Source organism: Pleurodeles waltl, unplaced genomic scaffold, assembly GCF_031143425.1.
Source record: "Pleurodeles waltl isolate 20211129_DDA unplaced genomic scaffold, aPleWal1.hap1.20221129 scaffold_332, whole genome shotgun sequence".
NCBI classification, from domain to species: domain Eukaryota; kingdom Metazoa; phylum Chordata; class Amphibia; order Caudata; family Salamandridae; genus Pleurodeles; species Pleurodeles waltl.
In genome coordinates this window covers 70,480-82,816 of record NW_027150038.1, presented here as the reverse complement: position 1 = coordinate 82,816, position 12,337 = coordinate 70,480, and the positions used below count along the sequence as shown (strand labels likewise).

The 12,337-nt window shown below is 48.6% G+C and overlaps 5 non-coding genes across 5 annotated transcripts; all 5 read left to right on the top strand.

Moving 5' to 3' along the window:
- The first annotated feature begins 2,342 nt into the window (after positions 1-2,342).
- TRNAV-CAC (transfer RNA valine (anticodon CAC)) lies at positions 2,343-2,415 on the top strand. Its single transcript has one exon. It is a non-coding gene; the product is annotated as a tRNA-Val (tRNA).
- A 307-nt stretch (positions 2,416-2,722) lies between these two features.
- On the top strand, positions 2,723-2,834 carry TRNAL-CAA (transfer RNA leucine (anticodon CAA)). The gene is made up of 2 exons: positions 2,723-2,760; positions 2,789-2,834. It is a non-coding gene; the product is annotated as a tRNA-Leu (tRNA).
- A 3,073-nt stretch (positions 2,835-5,907) lies between these two features.
- Positions 5,908-5,980, top strand: TRNAV-CAC (transfer RNA valine (anticodon CAC)). Its single transcript has one exon. It is a non-coding gene; the product is annotated as a tRNA-Val (tRNA).
- A 3,471-nt stretch (positions 5,981-9,451) lies between these two features.
- On the top strand, positions 9,452-9,524 carry TRNAV-CAC (transfer RNA valine (anticodon CAC)). Its single transcript has one exon. It is a non-coding gene; the product is annotated as a tRNA-Val (tRNA).
- Positions 9,525-9,831: 307 nt separating this feature from the next.
- Positions 9,832-9,944, top strand: TRNAL-CAA (transfer RNA leucine (anticodon CAA)). The gene is made up of 2 exons: positions 9,832-9,869; positions 9,899-9,944. It is a non-coding gene; the product is annotated as a tRNA-Leu (tRNA).
- Positions 9,945-12,337: the final 2,393 nt, after the last annotated feature.

Sequence of the window (12,337 nt, the reverse complement as noted above, 5' to 3'; positions counted from 1 at the left end):
GTGCCCTAGTTCAGCTCACTGGCACAGGGCATTTTGACTACCTCTTGCCTTGCTAGAGACAAACAAAAAATCCTTGACAGAAAACATCAATTGCTATGGCACGCTTAGAGAGAGAGAGCCTCCAAATGGCCCTGCTTTTCGGAAAGACGCTTCAGAAGATGTTTCAAATGACTATGCAGCGGCAGTCTAGTTGGTATAGGGGTATGATTCTTGCTTCGGGTGTGAGAGGACCTCGGTTCAAATCCCAGACAAACCCCTACCTTTATAGGTTCAGTCTGTGTTTTAAACAGGAGTATTTCTGCTTTTCACTCTTGTAAGATGTCATGTTGCAATGCAATACATGCTTTATACTGGCGTCGAGACGGTTCAGCATCATGAAGGTATGCAAGATTTCTTTGCAACTGCTTTTCTGTGCTGGAGCAGCAGTGCTCGTAGGAACATTAAATGCACAGTGCTTCTCCATGGTAATTTCGGGTCCAGTTCTGAAATCACCTCTTGGAATGAAAGTTATCCCAGTTCCTTTCTTCCAAGGGAAGAGATCGTGTTCCGGAAGGCTCAGCTTTGAGCGTCATGAACATTGGCCCTCATCCTTGCATCCCAGTCCAATGCATAGCCACATAAAGCAAGCAGGTGTGTCTGTTTCCATAGTGTGGTGGTTCCAGTACAATGCATAGCCACATGAAGCAAGCCGGCAAGTGTGTCTGTTTGTCTAGTGTAGTGGTTATCATGCGCACCTCACATGCGAAAGGTCCCTGGTTCGAGTCGCTGGGCTTTTTCACAGTATTTACATTTCCTGCCTCACCTGACAGGCAAGCTGAGATAAAAGAGACTGTGTCTATCCCTCACCATCGTGAGGTACTACGCTCCTGGGGCATCTGTCACAGCTCACCAAGAGGAGTTGCGCCAGTTTACGGCAGTCAGTTGCTCACTGTTTGACCTTTGCAATGAAGCCTGAGCCTACAGCATTCAAGCCAGCCAAGGAAGGAAGGTACGAGAGCGAAAATAGCTTTCCTGCCCTCACCAAGAACACACACCTTGAGCAAATAAAGTGCCAGACTTACAAGGTCCTATCGCCACCGGAGCATCACTTTTAGTGACGCCCCGGTGGCACTATGCACTGCGCGGTATTTACAAGATGGCGTTCAGCCACTTTTTGTGGCTTAACACCACCTTGTAAATACGGCCCCTTAGCACGCAGCGCGTTCCCTGGAAGGGGCGTGCAATGGGTGTTGTTGGGAGTGTGCCACAGCAACACCATAGCATTTTGATGCTGCTCCAGATTTAGGAGTTGGCGTAAATCTGCGTCAGCACCAAAATCCAACGCCATCCCAGGGGTGTCGTTAGAGTGGCGCACTGAGGAGAAATGTTTTCATTTCTCCTTGTTTTTGCTCTTTCTATGTGTGATGCATTCTGCAGCACACATAGAAGTAAGAGCAAATCACCATTGAAGATTTTTTTTTTGGGCAGGAAGGTGTCCCTTCCTGCACAAAAACAATTTCCCCCTCAACGCAGTTATCCTTGTACCATGGTGCAAGAACGGCTGCGTTGGCGCTCAGCAGCTAATTTAGAGCTGGCGCAGGGGGAAGCACAGGGGTGCGCTGTATTCTACTAAATACGGCGCTTCCGTGCATTTTGAAAATGACGGCGCGTGGGGCTTGCAAATTTGGCACAGCGTCGCGCTTAGTCATTTTCTTGTAAATCTGGGCCAAAATGTCTAAAGGATAGAGGCTTTTTATGTCATGTTCGATGAAGACCATGCAAATGACTCTAGTCGTACTGCAGAAGAGAGCACCATGTGCAGTTTCTTGCTTTGGGATGTAGTCTCCCACTCTCTGTCACCAACCCTCCGAGCAGGGTCGGAGCCATTGCATTTCTGTGCCCAGGCTCGTTGGTCTAGGGGTATGATTCTCGCTTAGGGTGCGAGAGGTCCCAGGTTCAAATCCCGGACGAGCCCATTTTAGCGGAAAACAATCAAATCCTGCTCAAAATACACAACCCCTCAACATTTCTCATTCCACTCGAAGCATTGTTGCGCAAAACATATTTTTTGCCTCAGGCGAAAAATGGATTACAATGCCTTGGCTTCCTTCCTGCTTGCTCTCAGTGCGCCCTGTGTGATGATTTCACAGGCTCTCCTTCCTGGCATTTAGGCATCAGATATTTGTCTGTCTCTGCCCGCAGCTGTGGGATTTTTCAGGACGTCTGAGTGTATGCATGCTGGCTGACACCGCTGCAATTTTCACACTTACCCCTCGCATTCCGAGCAACTGCTGATAAAGTATAGAGGAAATCGTGCAAATATATGAGGGGAACTGTGCTCCTTCAGTCAAACCAGCAAGCTTGTTTCTGTAGTGTAGTGGTTATCATGTTCGCCTCACACGCGGAAGGTCCCCGGTTCGAGACCGGGCAGAAACACTTGGCAGAAGCAGCTTTTGTGTTTGCTCCCTAAAACCTCAGTCTCTCTCAATGCACACTTAGACAGAAATGACCTTTAAAAACTTGTGACCTGTGTAAAACGTGCTTTACTATTGCAGGACGCTAAAAAGTTATCTGCATCCCTTGGTGGTCGTGCATGTGCATTGTTTCTTGTTCTGTTTTTTTTTTTTTTTCTTGGCCATGTTATATTGTGGGGCCTTTAAAGCTGTGACTTTGATAGGAACATTGCAAGCGGCAAAATCAACAAGTGCAGACTGAAGAGTCCGACCTGCACACTGTTTTGGCTGTCAGGATGGCCGAGTGGTCTAAGGCGCCAGACTCAAGAGAGCTTTATCTTCAGTGAAGCTGAACCTTCTGGTCTCTTCATGGAGGCGTGGGTTCAAATCCCACTTCTGACAGGTGTATTTTCTTCCCTTAAATCTTGCTCTGCTTTGGAAGCTGCTGTGGCATGTGAGGAGAAATCCACCAACCCATCGGCTGGGCCCTCAATCAAAATTCTGTGTATTACTGGAAGGGGCGTCTCAGGCACACCTTCTGTTAGAGCTGCACTTTATGACAGTAACTACCATGCTGGTTTCTACTTAAGCAGTTGATTCTATCGTTTGAAGTGAGGCTCTCCTGCCACCTTTTGGGCAAAGAAGACACTGCCCCTGCAACAACACAGGCAGACAAGCTCAAACTAGGTTTCTTGGTTAGGTGGGCGGAGCATATTGGCAATGGTGCCTCCTCGTGACTTGCAATTTACATGAAGAAGACAGAGAGGCAGCTGGGAGTAGGCAGTACCCATGAACCCCTGAACACTGTCTTGCGACTAGCACACAATTCTGAAATGAGGCGGGGGAAAGGAGGTGATTTCCCCATCAAGGGCCATTCCGGGAAATCAGCCACCCTGCGTCTCCCAGGTGAGTGTTTCAGGCCTATGAGCCACTAATATAAATCTCGCCTGATCAAGCCTGATCGAGCGCTGATCGAGCAAGTGTGCTTGAATCCAAGAGGCATGCTCCTCTGGCTCAAGAGCTAGCAGGCCCTTCAGTGCTTCTGGTTGGGAGTCTAAGGTGCAAGGGTCCTTGACTTGCAGCGGGTTACAACTACCAGAAAGGGTCTGCTTTTCACATCAGTGCCCTAGTTCAGCTCACTGGCACAGGGCATTTTGACTACCTCTTGCCTTGCTAGAGACAAACAAAAAATCCTTGACAGAAAACATCAATTGCTATGGCACGCTTAGAGAGAGAGAGCCTCCAAATGGCCCTGCTTTTCGGAAAGACACTTCAGAAGATGTTTCAAATGACTATGCAGCGGCAGTCTAGTTGGTATAGGGGTATGATTCTTGCTTTGGGTGTGAGAGGACCTCGGTTCAAATCCCAGACAAACCACTACCTTTATAGGTTCAGTCTGTGTTTTAAACAGGAGTATTTCTGCTTTTCACTCTTGTAAGATGTCATGTTGCAATGCAATACATGCTTTATACTGGCGTCGACACGGTTCAGCATCATGAAGGTATGCGAGATTTCTTTGCAACTGCTTTTCTGTGCTGGAGCAGCAGTGCTCGTAGGAACATTAAATGCACAGTGCTTCTCCATGGTAATTTCGGGTCCAGTTCTGAAATCACCTCTTGGAATGAAAGTGATCCCAGTTCCTTTCTTCCAAGGGAAGAGATCGTGTTCCGGAAGGCTCAGCTTTGAGCGTCATGAACATTGGCCCTCATCCTTGCATCCCAGTCCAATGCATAGCCACATAAAGCAAGCAGGTGTGTCTGTTTCCATAGTGTGGTGGTTCCAGTACAATGCATAGCCACATCAAGCAAGCCGGCAAGTGTGTCTGTTTGTCTAGTGTAGTGGTTATCATGCGCACCTCATATGCGAAAGGTCCCTGGTTCGAGTCCCTGGGCTTTTTCACAGTATTTGCATTTCCTGCCTCACCTGACAGGCAAGCTGAGATAAAAGAGACTGTGTCTATCCCTCACCATCGTGAGGTACTACGCTCCTGGGGCATCTGTCACAGCTCACCAAGAGGAGTTGCGCCAGCTTACGGCAGTCAGTTGCTCACTGTTTGACCTTTGCAATGAAGCCTGAGCCTACAGCATTCAAGCCAGCCAAGGAAGGAAGGTACGAGAGCGAAAATAGCTTTCCTGCCCTCACCAAGAACACACACCTTGAGCAAATAAAGTGCCAGACTTACAAGGTCCTATCGCCACCGGAGCATCACTTTTAGTGACGCCCCGGTGGCACTATGCACTGCGCGGTATTTACAAGATGGCGTTCAGCCACTTTTTGTGGCTTAACACCACCTTGTAAATACGGCCCCTTAGCACGCAGCGCGTTCCCTGGAAGGGGCGTGCAATGGGTGTTGTTGGGAGTGTGCCACAGCAACACCATAGCATTTTGATGCTGCTCCAGATTTAGGAGTTGGCGTAAATCTGCGTCAGCACCAAAATCCAACGCCATCCCAGGGGTGTCGTTAGAGTGGCGCACTGAGGAGAAATGTTTTCATTTCTCCTTGTTTTTGCTCTTTCTATGTGTGATGCATTCTGCAGCACACATAGAAGTAAGAGCAAATCACCATTGAAGATTTTTTTTTTGGGCAGGAAGGTGTCCCTTCCTGCACAAAAACAATTTCCCCCTCAACGCAGTCATCCTTGTACCATGGTGCAAGAACGGCTGCGTTGGCGCTCAGCAGCTAATTTAGAGCTGGCGCAGGGGGAAGCACAGGGGGAAGCACAGGGGTGCGCTGTATTCTACTAAATACGGCGCTTCCCTGCATTTTGAAAATGACGGCGCGTGGGGCTTGCAAATTTGGCACAGCGTCGCGCTTAGTCATTTTCTTGTAAATCTGGGCCAAAATGTCTAAAGGATAGAGGCTTTTTATGTCATGTTCGATGAAGACCATGCAAATGACTCTAGTCGTACTGCAGAAGAGAGCACCATGCGCAGTTTCTTGCTTTGGGATGTAGTCTCCCACTCTCTGTCACCAACCCTCCGAGCAGGGTCGGAGCCGCTGCATTTCTGTGCCCAGGCTCATTGGTCTAGGGGTATGATTCTCGCTTAGGGTGCGAGAGGTCCCAGGTTCAAATCCCGGACGAGCCCATTTTAGCGGAAAACAATCAAATCCTGCTCAAAATACACAACCCCTCAACATTTCTCATTCCACTCGAAGCATTGTTGCGCAAAACATATTTTTTGCCTCAGGCGAAAAATGGATTACAATGCCTTGGCTTCCTTCCTGCTTGCTCTCAGTGCGCCCTGTGTGATGATTTCCCAGGCTCTCCTTCCTGGCATTTAGGCATCAGATATTTGTCTGTCTCTGCCCGCAGCTGTGGGATTTTTCAGGACGTCTGAGTGTATGCATGCTGGCTGACACCGCTGCAATTTTCACACTTACCCCTCGCATTCCGAGCAACTGCTGATAAAGTATAGAGGAAATCGTGCAAACATATGAGGGGAACTGTGCTCCTTCAGTCAAACCAGCAAGCTTGTTTCTGTAGTGTAGTGGTTATCACGTTCGCCTCACACGCGAAAGGTCCCCGGTTCGAGACCGGGCAGAAACACTTGGCAGCAGCAGCTTTTGTGTTTGCTCCCTAAAACCTCAGTCTCTCTCAATGCACACTTAGACAGAAATGACCTTTAAAAACTTGTGACCTGTGTAAAACGTGCTTTACTATTGCAGGACGCTAAAAAGTTATCTGCATCCCTCGGTGGTCGTGCATGTGCATTGTTTCTTGTTCTGTTTTTTTTTTTTTTTCTTGGCCATGTTATATTGTGGGGCCTTTAAAGCTGTGACTTTGATAGGAACATTGCAAGCGGCAAAATCAACAAGTGCAGACTGAAGAGTCCGACCTGCACACTGTTTTGGCTGTCAGGATGGCCGAGTGGTCTAAGGCGCCAGACTCAAGAGAGCTTGATCTTCAGTGAAGATGAGCCTTCTGGTCTCTTCATGGTGGCGTGGGTTCAAATCCCACTTCTGACAGGTGTATTTTCTTCCCTTAAATCTTGCTCTGCTTTGGAAGCTGCTGTGGCATGTGAGGAGAAATCCACCAACCCATCGGCTGGGCCCTCAATCAAAATTCTGTGTATTACTGGAAGGGGCGTCTCAGGCACACCTTCTGTTAGAGCTGCACTTTATGACAGTAACTACCATGCTGGTTTCTACTTAAGCAGTTGATTCTATCGTTTGAAGTGAGGCTCTCCTGCCACCTTTTGGGCAAAGAAGACACTGCCCCTGCAACAACACAGGCAGACAAGCTCAAACTAGGTTTCTTGGTTAGGTGGGCGGAGCATATTGGCAATGGTGCCTCCTCGTGACTTGCAATTTACATGAAGAAGACAGAGAGGCAGCTGGGAGTAGGCAGTACCCATGAACCCCTGAACACTGTCTTGCGACTAGCACACAATTCTGAAATGAGGCGGGGGAAAGGAGGTGATTTCCCCATCAAGGGCCATTCCGGGAAATCAGCCACCCTGCGTCTCCCAGGTGAGTGTTTCAGGCCTATGAGCCACTAATATAAATCTCGCCTGATTGAGCGCTGATCGAGCAAGTGTGCTTGAATCCAAGAGGCATGCTCCTCTGGCTCAAGAGCTAGCAGGCCCATCAGTGCTTCTGGTTGGGAAATCTAAGGTGCAAGGGTTCATGACTTGCAGCAGGTTACAACTACCAGAAAGGGTCTGCTTTTCACATCAGTGCCCTAGTTCAGCTCACTGGCACAGGGCATTTTGACTACCTCTTGCCTTGCTAGAGACAAACAAAAAATCCTTGACAGAAAACATCAATTGCTATGGCACGCTTAGAGAGAGAGAGCCTCCAAATGGCCCTGCTTTTCGGAAAGACGCTTCAGAAGATGTTTCAAATGACTATGCAGCTGCAGTCTAGTTGGTATAGGGGTATGATTCTCGCTTCGGGTGTGAGAGGACCTCGGTTCAAATCCCAGACAAACCCCTACCTTTATAGGTTTAGTCTGTGTTTTAAACAGGAGTATTTCTGCTTTTCACTCTTGTAAGATGTCATGTTGCAATGCAATACATGCTTTATACTGGCGTCGAGACGGTTCAGCATCATGAAGGTATGCGAGATTTCTTTGCAACTGCTTTTCTGTGCTGGAGCAGCAGTGCTCGTAGGAACATTAAATGCACAGTGCTTCTCCATGGTAATTTCGGGTCCAGTTCTGAAATCACCTCTTGGAATGAAAGTGATCCCAGTTCCTTTCTTCCAAGGGAAGAGATCGTGTTCCGGAAGGCTCAGCTTTGAGCGTCATGAACATTGGCCCTCATCCTTGCATCCCAGTCCAATGCATAGCCACATAAAGCAAGCAAGTGTGTCTGTTTCCATAGTGTGGTGGTTCCAGTACAATGCATAGCCACATGAAGCAAGCCGGCAAGTGTGTCTGTTTGTGTAGTGTAGTGGTTATCATGCGCACCTCACATGCGAAAGGTCCCTGGTTCGAGTCGCTGGGCTTTTTCACAGTATTTGCATTTCCTGCCTCACCTGACAGACAAGCTGAGATAAAAGAGACTGTGTCTATCCCTCACCATCGTGAGGTACTACGCTCCTGGGGCATCTGTCACAGCTCACCAAGAGGAGTTGCGCCAGCTTACGGCAGTCAGTTGCTCACTGTTTGACCTTTGCAATGAAGCCTGAGCCTACAGCATTCAAGCCAGCCAAGGAAGGAAGGTACGAGAGCGAAAATAGCTTTCCTGCCCTCACCAAGAACACACACCTTGAGCAAATAAAGTGCCAGACTTACAAGGTCCTATCGCCACCGGAGCATCACTTTTAGTGACGCCCCGGTGGCACTATGCACTGCGCGGTATTTACAAGATGGCGTTCAGCCACTTTTTGTGGCTTAACACCACCTTGTAAATACGGCCCCTTAGCACGCAGCGCGTTCCCTGGAAGGGGCGTGCAATGGGTGTTGTTGGGAGTGTGCCACAGCAACACCATAGCATTTTGATGCTGCTCCAGATTTAGGAGTTGGCGTAAATCTGCGTCAGCACCAAAATCCAACGCCATCCCAGGGGTGTCGTTAGAGTGGCGCACTGAGGAGAAATGTTTTCATTTCTCCTTGTTTTTGCTCTTTCTATGTGTGATGCATTCTGCAGCACACATAGAAGTAAGAGCAAATCACCATTGAAGATTTTTTTTTTGGGCAGGAAGGTGTCCCTTCCTGCACAAAAACAATTTCCCCCTCAACGCAGTCATCCTTGTACCATGGTGCAAGAACGGCTGCGTTGGCGCTCAGCAGCTAATTTAGAGCTGGCGCAGGGGGAAGCACAGGGGTGCGCTGTATTCTACTAAATACGGCGCTTCCCTGCATTTTGAAAATGACGGCGCGTGGGGCTTGCAAATTTGGCACAGCGTCGCGCTTAGTCATTTTCTTGTAAATCTGGGCCAAAATGTCTAAAGGATAGAGGCTTTTTATGTCATGTTCGATGAAGACCATGCAAATGACTCTAGTCGTACTGCAGAAGAGAGCACCATGTGCAGTTTCTTGCTTTGGGATGTAGTCTCCCACTCTCTGTCGCCAACCCTCCGAGCAGGGTCGGAGCCGTTGCATTTCTGTGCCCAGGCTCGTTGGTCTAGGGGTGTGATTCTCGCTTAGGGTGCGAGAGGTCCCAGGTTCAAATCCCGGACGAGCCCATTTTAGCGGAAAACAATCAAATCCTGCTCAAAATACACAACCCCTCAACATTTCTCATTCCACTCGAAGCATTGTTGCGCAAAACATATTTTTTGCCTCAGGCGAAAAATGGATTACAATGCCTTGGCTTCCTTCCTGCTTGCTCTCAGTGCGCCCTGTGTGATGATTTCACAGGCTCTCCTTCCTGGCATTTAGGCATCAGATATTTGTCTGTCTCTGCCCGATGCTGTGGGATTTTTCAGGACGTCTGAGTGTATGCATGCTGGCTGACACCGCTGCAATTTTCACACTTACCCCTCGCATTCCGAGCAACTGCTGATAAAGTATAGATGAAATCGTGCAAACATATGAGGGGAACTGTGCTCCTTCAGTCAAACCAGCAAGCTTGTTTCTGTAGTGTAGTGGTTATCACGTTTGCCTCACACGCGAAAGGTCCCCGGTTCGAGACCGGGCAGAAACACTTGGCAGCAGCAGCTTTTGTGTTTGCTCCCTAAAACCTCAGTCTCTCTCAATGCACACTTAGACAGAAATGACCTTTAAAAACTTGTGACCTGTGTAAAACGTGCTTTACTATTGCAGGACGCTAAAAAGTTATCTGCATCCCTCGGTGGTCGTGCATGTGCATTGTTTCTTGTTCTGTTTTTTTTTTTTTTTCTTGGCCATGTTATATTGTGGGGCCTTTAAAGCTGTGACTTTGATAGGAACATTGCAAGCGGCAAAATCAACAAGTGCAGACTGAAGAGTCCGACCTGCACACTGTTTTGGCTGTCAGGATGGCCGAGTGGTCTAAGGCGCCAGACTCAAGAGAGCTTGATCTTCAGTTGAAGCTGAGCCTTCTGGTCTCTTCATGGAGGCGTGGGTTCAAATCCCACTTCTGACAGGTGTATTTTCTTCCCTTAAATCTTGCTCTGCTTTGGAAACTGCTGTGGCATGTGAGGAGAAATCCACCAACCCATCGGCTGGGCCCTCAATCAAAATTCTGTGTATTACTGGAAGGGGCGTCTCAGGCACACCTTCTGTTAGAGCTGCACTTTATGACAGTAACTACCATGCTGGTTTCTACTTAAGCAGTTGATTCTATCGTTTGAAGTGAGGCTCTCCTGCCACCTTTTGGGCAAAGAAGACACTGCCCCTGCAACAACACAGGCAGACAAGCTCAAACTAGGTTTCTTGGTTAGGTGGGCGGAGCATATTGGCAATGGTGCCTCCTCGTGACTTGCAATTTACATGAAGAAGACAGAGAGGCAGCTGGGAGTAGGCAGTACCCATGAACCCCTGAACACTGTCTTGCGACTAGCACACAATTCTGAAATGAGGCGGGGGAAAGGAGGTGATTTCCCCATCAAGGGCCATTCCGGGAAATCAGCCACCCTGCGTCTCCCAGGTGAGTGTTTGAGGCCTATGAGCCACTAATATAAATCTCGCCTGAACGAGCGCTGATCGAGCAAGTGTGCTTGAATCCAAGAGGCATGCTCCTCTGGCTCAAGAGCTAGCAGGCCCTTCAGTGCTTCTGGTTGGGAAGTCTAAGGTGCAAGGGTCCATGACTTGCAGCGGGTTACAACTACCAGAAAGGGTCTGCTTTTCACATCAGTGCCCTAGTTCAGCTCACTGGCACAGGGCATTTTGACTACCTCTTGCCTTGCTAGAGACAAACAAAAAATCCTTGACAGAAAACATCAATTGCTATGGCACGCTTAGAGAGAGAGAGCCTCCAAATGGCCCTGCTTTTCGGAAAGACGCTTCAGAAGATGTTTCAAATGACTACGCAGAAGCAGTCTAGTTTGTATAGGGGTATGATTCTCGCTTCGGGTGTGAGAGGACCTCGGTTCAAATCCCAGACAAACCCCTACCTTTATAGGTTCAGTCTGTGTTTTAAACAGGAGTATTTCTGCTTTTCACTCTTGTAAGATGTCATGTTGCAATGCAATACATGCTTTATACTGGCGTCGAGACGGTTCAGCATCATGAAGGTATGCGAGATTTCTTTGCAACTGCTTTTCTGTGCTGGAGCAGCAGTGCTCGTAGGAACATTAAATGCACAGTGCTTCTCCATGGTAATTTCGGGTCCAGTTCTGAAATCACCTCTTGGAATGAAAGTGATCCCAGTTCCTTTCTTCCAAGGGAAGAGATCGTGTTCCGGAAGGCTCAGCTTTGAGCGTCATGAACATTGGCCCTCATCCTTGCATCCCAGTCCAATGCATAGCCACATAAAGCAAGCAGGTGTGTCTGTTTCCATAGTGTGGTGGTTCCAGTACAATGCATAGCCACATGAAGCAAGCCGGCAAGTGTGTCTGTTTGTCTAGTGTAGTGGTTATCATGCGCACCTCACATGCGAAAGGTCCCTGGTTCGAGTCGCTGGGCTTTTTCACAGTATTTGCATTTCCTGCCTCACCTGACAGGCAAGCTGAGATAAAAGAGACTGTGTCTATCCCTCACCATCGTGAGGTACTACGCTCCTGGGGCATCTGTCACAGCTCACCAAGAGGAGTTGCGCCAGCTTACGGCAGTCAGTTGCTCACTGTTTGACCTTTGCAATGAAGCCTGAGCCTACAGCATTCAAGCCAGCCAAGGAAGGAAGGTACAAGAGCAAAAATAGCTTTCCTGCCCTCACCAAGAACACACACCTTGAGCAAATAAAGTGCCAGACTTACAAGGTCCTATCGCCACCGGAGCATCACTTTTAGTGACGCCCGGTGGCACTATGCACTGCGCGGTATTTACAAGATGGCGTTCAGCCACTTTTTGTGGCTTAACACCACCTTGTAAATACGGCCCCTTAGCACGCAGCGCGTTCCCTGGAAGGGGCGTGCAATGGGTGTTGTTGGGAGTGTGCCATAGCAACACCATAGCATTTTGATGCTGCTCCAGATTTAGGAGTTGGCGTAAATCTGCGTCAGCACCAAAATCCAACGCCATCCCAGGGGTGTCGTTAGAGTGGCGCACTGAGGAGAAATGTTTTCATTTCTCCTTGTTTTTGCTCTTTCTATGTGTGATGCATTCTGCAGCACACATAGAAGTAAGAGCAAATCACCATTGAAGATTTTTTTTTTGGGCAGGAAGGTGTCCCTTCCTGCACAAAAACAATTTCCCCCTCAACGCAGTCATCCTTGTACCATGGTGCAAGAACGGCTGCGTTTGCGCTCAGCAGCTAATTTAGAGCTGGCGCAGGGGGAAGCACAGGGGTGCGCTGTATTCTACTAAATACGGCGCTTCCCTGCATTTTGAAAATGACGGCGCGTGGGGCTTGCAAATTTGGCACAGCGTCGCGCTTAG